Raw genomic sequence first — 8570 nt, forward strand, 5'->3', positions numbered from 1 at the left:
GATGTCTACACTCTCCTAGGGAAATGAGTAAGGGAGACATTACCTCTGTTAGTTTGAACCAAATGCAGTTTCCAGTAATTGCCTCAAAAAGACCTGCCAGACTAGCAATTCCACAGGGGTTCAAACTAGTAGTTTATAAACTCGGCATAGAACTTGATCCATTGAGAACAGTTGGCCTGTTGCAAAAGGGGATTCTTACCTAGTTCAGCTCAGTTTCTCTCTCTGAGACTGAGAACTATCTGAGGAAGATGCACCTGGTGATATCAAAGAGTACATCAAAGTATGCCACTTTGAATTTACAAATTCGTCATAAAATGGAGAAAGGTCACTATTTCCTGGAAGATAAAGACAGCAGAATGTAGTAACAGCACGAAGGAACTGTGACAGGGAGGAAAGACGGCCAGGAAGCCATTTTGGATGGTACCGACAATCTCACTCAAGACAAGGGACAGAGATGGGTATGTCCCCCAGAGCCAAATTTGATCTTCACTGTCCAGCACAGCGCCCACTAGCCACATCTGGCCACCAAATGCTGGAAATGCCACTGAGGAAGTTAAGTGTTTAATACTTCCCTTTTAATGAATTGAACTATACACAGCCACACGTGGGCCACATGTGATACTGGCTACCTCTCCGAAAGGTAAAGATCTAGACTCTCCTCCATCCCTGCACCAGTCCGGGGGACTTTGTGCCACCCACACCATGTGCCTTTGCACTTGTTCTCTTCAATCTAGCCTTCAGGACCCAACTGACACTTCCTCCCTGGAGCCTTCTCAGCAATTCTAGGCTGAACTACTTGATTTCGTGTTTGTCTTTCCACAACTCCTTTGTATATTCGAATGGTTAAGAGATTGCAACAGAAATTCTCAAGGGCATCTGAGGAAACCAAACAGATTCAAGAGCGGACAAGTTAGGACCGAAGTATTACATCTATTTCTCAGGGTACAAGATGGTTTGTCCTCTTTCTTCTTTTACTATATAGTTTTATTTATTTATTTATTTGGGTTTTTTTTGCCATCAGACATGAGGACACATAAAAAAGAGAAAGATAAATCACACCCAGTGGGGCATGGTCACACCACAATCCCTTTGTTCAATTTCTCCATTCTATCAGGATTTAGGGCACACACATGCCCAGAGTAGACACATAAATAAATAATTATATAAACAGGTAAGTTTCTATGCAGTGCCTAGCTTTCTCAATATATCATGAACTCCTTGGAAATGATATCTTAACTTGTCCTTCAGTCGTTATTGGTCAACGCAGGGCCTGGTACCTGCTCACTGAATCAATGAAAAAGCAAGTGACTGTATTTTGCTTACAGGGCACCCACAATTGTGTTAGAAATAATGTTTGTGAAGGTACAGATTCTAGAAACCACAGGTTTCCTCCTCTTTCCTTCTCACCCTGCATGAGACTGGCCCAGTCTCCGTAAGTCAGGAAGCTTTCAGAACCGTGTGTAGGATGATCGAGAATCTTGGTTTTATTTACTTAGTTTGGTTTACTCTAGGGTTTGGGGGGGGGGAGATTTTTTTAATTATTTAATTTTATTTATTATTATTTTTAAAATTTGCTATAGGACACTTGTGCTCACCAGAGAGAGATGCAAAGTGCAAGTGAAAGAAGACAAGCTGCCAGGTCTGGGACTTGAACTGCCATCAGTCATGTAGGAGTCCAGTGGAACAACCACACCACCCAATGGCGCTAGGTTTTTTGTTTTTTGGGTTTTTTTTAAATGAGCTACAGTTTTATAAAACTTAAAAAACAGAAGTTAGGGATACAGTAGCTGGAGACATGGGCCACTGAACTGTCACCTTCCATGCTGAACGTGCCAATCGCTCTAAGGATCACTCTTCTCTGAAATCTGAAAGACAGAGACCTGGAGAATTCCAAATAGTAATCCCTACTTTTTCAAAATGGTGCTTTACAAAGAAAGAGGGCTGACATTTTTGCTAGAGAAGAGAAAAGAGAGAGCCTGCTCTCATTTGGCTCCCGGGCACGTGTGGGTGGGTGCATCTGTTAGTGGGGTGAAGGGCTGCGTCAGTTAGTGAAGGCCTGGGCACAGGGATCACAGAGAAGGCAGCTCACCAAGGCATTTTCGGTTGTGTGCCTTCCTCCCAGCCTTCCCTGCCTGTGGCTGCTCTTTTTATGAGAATTGGCGCATGTTTAGCTGCTATAGCTGTTGGCTTCTAGGCTTCGTTTTACCCACAGAGGAGGCATTCATTCACATTCAGCTATCATCTCCATTAAAACGTGCAAGTACAAACGGTACCCAATCTAACCCAGTAAGGCACGACCAAATAAATATACCCCCTGAATATTCCAAGCATGGCATACCTAGGAGCCCGCTGGTGGTACTTATGGAAAATAAGCACATTGACTGGAAACTTCGAATTGTCCTTTCTAAGTATATGGAAAAACCAAATAATTTTTTGTGCAGAAGGAAGGGAGTAGCAGTTCCATTAAGATATTACATTAAAAAAAAAAAATCTAGTCCCATGTTGTCTATTTCAAGCTCCATTTTACTCAGACTGCAACGGAGAAAATCGTTCAGAGAAACAGAGTGGGAGGAACGATGTGAGTTATGTTTTGTTGGAACTTTAGGTTCGTTTTTCCCCATTTTCTCTGCATATGCAGGCAACGTTCCCTTAATGAGAGTCTTAAACCTCTCTGCCTTTCAGAAGTGTCTCTACTGTACCCTGGGACAGTAATCGCTGAGTTCAGGTTTTAAACATGCTCAAAGTATGGTGTATATATATATTTTTTTCTTGGCATTATTCTTTGTTTTACCTGCCTTAATGGGAATTATGGGTTTGATTAATGGGCTGAAAAATTGGGTCCATTTTAGCTTTCTTATCTCTAATCCTGTCTGATGCGTGATGCTTCCAACAGTCTCTGAATACTTAAGAATAATATCTGCAAGGGTAGTCGGAAAAAGAGTAGAAATAAAAGTGGCATCACTGATCGACCTTCTGGCATGTGTGGCAACTATTTCTAGTAAACGTGTCCGTACATAGCTGCATGCTATTCCGCCCTACATCTCCTTACTCATTCGAGAACCTTTTCAATCCAGGCATCATCCGTGGCACTGGGGAGCCTGGAGCAACTTTAGATCCCATCGATCAAAAACAAAATGGTGGCCCTTTCGCCTTATTTTTAAAGTGTCCACATATACAATGATGAATGTTGGTACGGAAAAAGAAAGTGATTCTCGTGGAGCTTATTTGTTCTGCTGTAATTTGGTGCTATGGATAGTTTATCGCAGAGATCATCAGAAACTCCTGTGTTCACGGAGTTACTCAAAATGTATGACGCATGCTTCGCATGAAACCAACGACCGATCTTGGAATCCACAGGTGCTACAAAAATAACCACAGATCACCAGGTAACTAGCCCCCCCCCACCCTGGGAGTGCAAGTTTTGAGTTCGATACTCAACATTTAACACCTGAGTAGCTCTTAAAGGCAAAGGAGTATTCACAGGTTTATAAAGGGTTCAAGAAGAAGGGTTATCTATGAACATAAAGCTTCAGGGAATGGGGAGTGAAATCAAAGAAAATTTCTATATGAACTTCACCTTGAGTTATCTGGAAACAGAAACGTGCTACCTTGGCAAGGCCACACCTTCAGGTACACGGACAGAAACAGAAAAGTAGGTGAATTTCTTTCGTCCTTGGACTGAGTGAAATAATGGTCTATCACCCGCCACTAATACTAACTCTTTGGAAAACAGCATATTTTTTATCCATTGGGGCAAAATATGAGTAAGTTAACTAAAATAAGCTGGAAAAATATTCCTGACTCATTCAAATGCAATCTGTGAGCTCCAAAAATAAATAAAGATTGCTCCCCAGAACTCTAGAACATGATACGTTGCAAAGCAGTGGTAACAGATTAAGTACTCCGATGCTCCCAAATGCCTGAATCAGCCCCTTTTGCTTGGTAACCATGAAAATAAGATGTGAGCAAGGATTTTAAACTGTAACTTCTCTCACAGGTCCTCGGATGGGGAATTTTAAAGAGGCAGTTGCTGAAACCCAAGTAGTCATAAACGTGTGTATTTGTTCTACAATGTAACCCAACGTCAATACACTTACTGATGGACAGGGGACCGCTACGACAGAAATGAAGATTATGCCGAATTCTAAAATTAACACCATCTGCTTGACCACACAACACGTGTACGTACAAGCCAGAACTTCCTCTCATCTCCTCACCTGCACGTGCACACTCTCTCTCCGCCCTGCCTCTACCTCTCTGATCCTTCGTACAGGGGGGTTCAGCCCAACGTCAGTGGGTGAAGGTGATTACAAGGCAAGGCCTTCACGTGACATAGCCGGGGAAGACAGAAATGTCCCACAGATGTCGTTGGCGTCTGTGCTTAAAGAAAGGGCCAGCAGCAGCTCAATCTCTATTAGGAGGTTTTTCTTTATAGCGAAAGGACGTGTTTCATACATGGGTAGGTATGACACAGAGCATTCCATTGCCACAGAGCTGGGGCAGAGGGGCCTTACCGTGTACAGGGAGGCGAACCAAGGTCTGCAATGATCATCCTCCTGGAAAAAGATTTGATCAGGTGGCCCTGAAAGAGAAAAGTGTTGTTTAAAGTATATATATATATATATATATATATATATATATATATATATATATAAACAACAGACTTTGCATGGATGCAAAAACTGAGACTTGCAATTTTATGGGAATAGCAATAAATGGTCCAATACAAAACATAATCAGCCCAGGACTTAAGTGTACAAAACAAAGATACCTGGGACATGCAGTAAGCAACGGGCAGAAACTGGACTGATGGCCTCAGTTCTTCACCCCAGCCTCCCTTTATCATCACTATCACGTGAACTCTGCCCCCCACCCCCCCCAAATATAAGAAGAGTCAGAGGGTATATCCCCACTTTGGGTTTGAACCTGGGATTTGCTTGAGTCAGTAAAATAATAATAGGCACCATATGACCAGAGGCCTATAAAGAGGTCTGAGTGATCACACTTGTCTTTTTGAACTTATGACTTTGCTGAGAAAAACTATCTGCCCAAGCTAACCCCTGCCCCAGCTAGAGACCGAGAGACCCCGTGAGCCAACCTCAGCTTAGGCAGCCTCAATGGCCAAACCTCAGCTGGCTGCAGAGCCTAAAATAAATGCTTATTTCTGTATGTTCCTGAGATCTTTGTGATTATTATGTGATAGCTAATATGATTATGATTATTATGTGATAGCTAATAAGAACATGAAGAGACTCATCATCAAACGTATGAAGAAACCTTTCTTTGCCAGAAATGAGAATCTGCCAGAAGAGAGTTACACTGAAAATAAGGAAGATTAGAATGGTTAGCACCTTTTCCTGAGAGAGTGAAGAACAGAAAAGAAATGCTGGAATCTCAGTTAGTCTGCAAAGAAAATGAATTAGATGTTCTTTGTTTTTTACACTTGCTGATTTCAGACATAAAATCACAGATCAGCCCATAAAAAAAAACAGAAGTATCATCTGATTAAAAATAGACCATCAGTTTCTGGAAATGGATAAGAAATGCTTCCTTTACAGTGACCTGCACCACCACGATGTGGAGGGTCAATGCAGAACTTTCTTAAGACATATGGTTTATTCTGGTCCTCATTAACTTAAATCTCATGGCTCAGAAGAAACACAGAAGAGATTAAGTAACAGAGAAACATCTCAAAACTAAACACATTTAAGTTTTAGTTAAATTACATTTTGAATTAAATTGAAAGTTTTTCTTTTTTTAAATGGACAGTTGATTTAAAAAAAAAAAAAAAGTCCCAGAGAAGCTTTGGCAAATGAATTTGCTTATATTGGAAAAAACAAACAAACAAACAAACACCAGAGTGTATTTGTGAGGGGGTGTTTGTAGAGTCAAACAGATATAGGTTCAAATTCCAGTTCTGACATTTTTATATCTGGCACCTTTGATAGGAATCGAGTTTCTGAGTCCAATTGTCTATGAAGTGAACCCTGTACAGAGAAGTGCTTAATAAATAGCACCCACTCACCCACTAGCCCCCATGGTCAAGACCGCTCTCATCATCATCCAAGTCTTAGGGAAGAGGAGATCCAATCCAAGCTGTACTTTAAGAGATGACTTTGTCAGCGGGACCCAGAATAAATTGGTTGGGCCAGGCAAACTAGTAACACCGATGGTTTTATTCAGAATCTCTCTCTCTTTTTCATCAACCTCTTGTGGTATCCCATACACCTACACATGTAGAGTTGGCGTAGAAAAGCTAGTAATAGGGACCAGAAGGTGGCGTGGTAGTTAAGGCACTGGACTCCCACATGGCTGACCAGAGTTTGAATCCCAGAACTGGCAGTTCGAAAATCACCCTGGGTACATGGCATATGCCCCAATTCACGAGAAGAGGATGGAGGAGAAGGAATTGTGCATGGGCATCCGCTCTAGGGGGTGACTGCTCACTTTCTGTCTTCCTCTGGTGAGCTCACAGGCCCTAGGTGTGGCGGGTAAGGGAGAGAAAAGCTAATAATCAGATACAGATGAGACAGCAGTGGAATGTCGGCCTACAGTAAGCAACGGCAGACACGCAGACCAAACATCCCTGATGCCCACTTTGATGAGGAACTCAGAGCTAACCACTGGACAAACAGACGCCGGGCTCGGCCTAGCGCTCCTGCCCTCAGACTCTCTTGCCTCATTCCTGCATGCTTCCCTTGCCGCCTGCGCTCCTGGCCATCTGCTCCCATGGCGGCATGCCAGCTTCCAGGATAGCTTGCTGGCTTCGCCAGAGCCCAGGGGCTGAGCAAAGGTTTGTGACAAGAAGCCCTTACAAAACTCACCAGGGGGCCTCGAGAGAGCTGCCCCTCCCTTTCCCCACACAGCAGAGCTGAGAGCGATGTTTGGTTTCACGGCGTTTTATTTCACCTGTTGATTTAGCTAGCTAGGTCTCCAATCTGCATCTTGAAATCTGGAGAGGGAAAAACACGAGCCGTGTGTAGGTATCTCTGGCTGCCAAACAGACAGGTGGTGTTATTGCCTGCCCTTGGCAGGGGAGAGGGAAGCAGCAGGGTTTCCATCAACACGGCGACAGCCTCCTCTCTTCCCGACAACGTCCTCCCTTCTCCCGCGACTCCTCCTCCTCCCCAGTCCTTTCACTACCTGTAAGATTTACCAAAGGCTTCTTTTACTGACTTCCCACCTAGGCCAATGCCAATTCAAATGGAAAATATTAAAATACACCCATGTAAGTTATTCTTGTAAGACATGAGGAAAGAAATTTAAATACATCTGGTGTTTTAACCCAATGCTTTATGTGAGACTAGAACATGTTTTATAACTGCATTAAGTATCATGTACTGTTGGAATGCATAGAACTGGAAGAATCTAATCAGTTGGAAGTTAATGAAATAAAAATCTTCCACCCGATGACCAAGTGCATCTTCAGATTATATTAGATAATCAGATTAAAGATATATAGAATGCATTCAAATGTCTAATTTAAATTATGGTAATAATAAATTCAACCAAAGCACTGTGGGTGGTCCTAACAAGATAGACACATGTATCTATTAGGGAAAAAGTGCAGAGATAAGAGGTGGATAGTGAGGGCTAGCAGGTGGCACAGAGGTTAAGGTGGCTTGATTCCACATGTCTGAATGCATGGTTCAAGTCCCAGACCTAGTAGCTTGAAAAACACACTTGGTGTGTGTGTGCATGAGTGCCCAAAATACCCCACGAGGAATGGATGAGAAGGGATTATCGCACGGCCACCTTCCTGGGGGAGGGAGTGGTTTCTCCCTTTCCCTTGCTCTCTTTCTCTTGGTCTCTCTCCAGTGAACACATGCAACCTACAGCAAAAACTTAAAAAAAAGAAAATTTTGATAATGATAAGAATAATGAATTTTCTAGACCAATAACCACTCATTTACCCATTCAACAGCCATTGGCTGGGCACCTACCAGACACAGAGCTACAGGTTAATGGAAAGCAAATTAACCAGAGCCCCTCCCATCAATAACTTCATGACCTAGTGTCACACATGAATATGAGACCAGACACAGAACGGAGCAGAAACGCAGTGATAGGGAAATACATGTTGTGAGATTTTCTCACTCCAGCCTGGAGAGACTTTGGGAAACTTCCTACAGGAGAGCACAGACAGGTTTTGTAAAATGTCTGCGTTCATAAGACACAAGCAGAACTCAGTATTACTCGTCCTTGCCGACCAGGTTGGATGAGCCTGCACAGCTCTTTGCCATTCTAATCCTGTGAGACCTCTGGGTTGGAGTAACAAGAACCTATGAATTGGGAATAACTCTTGTTCTCTCACAATATGTAGTGAGCATGCATAGATGTAGAGTTAGCAGGAATAAAGTAGGTGAAAATATTTAAGACAATCTACAGCATCGTGCAAATGAAAATTGTGATCACCATTCATCTTAACACTCCTTTTCATCTACCCAAGACATTTTTTAAAAGTGCAAGAAAAAAGCAGTGGTATTTGCACATCCATGTCAGAAATATAGCATTCTTTTTTTTTTTTTTTTTTGGAGGGGTTTTTGCTTAAGGGCGCATGCGCTCGCCAG

This window comes from Tupaia chinensis, unplaced genomic scaffold, assembly GCF_000334495.1.
Source record: "Tupaia chinensis unplaced genomic scaffold, TupChi_1.0 Scaffold000141_1, whole genome shotgun sequence".
In the NCBI taxonomy this organism is placed as follows: domain Eukaryota; kingdom Metazoa; phylum Chordata; class Mammalia; order Scandentia; family Tupaiidae; genus Tupaia; species Tupaia belangeri.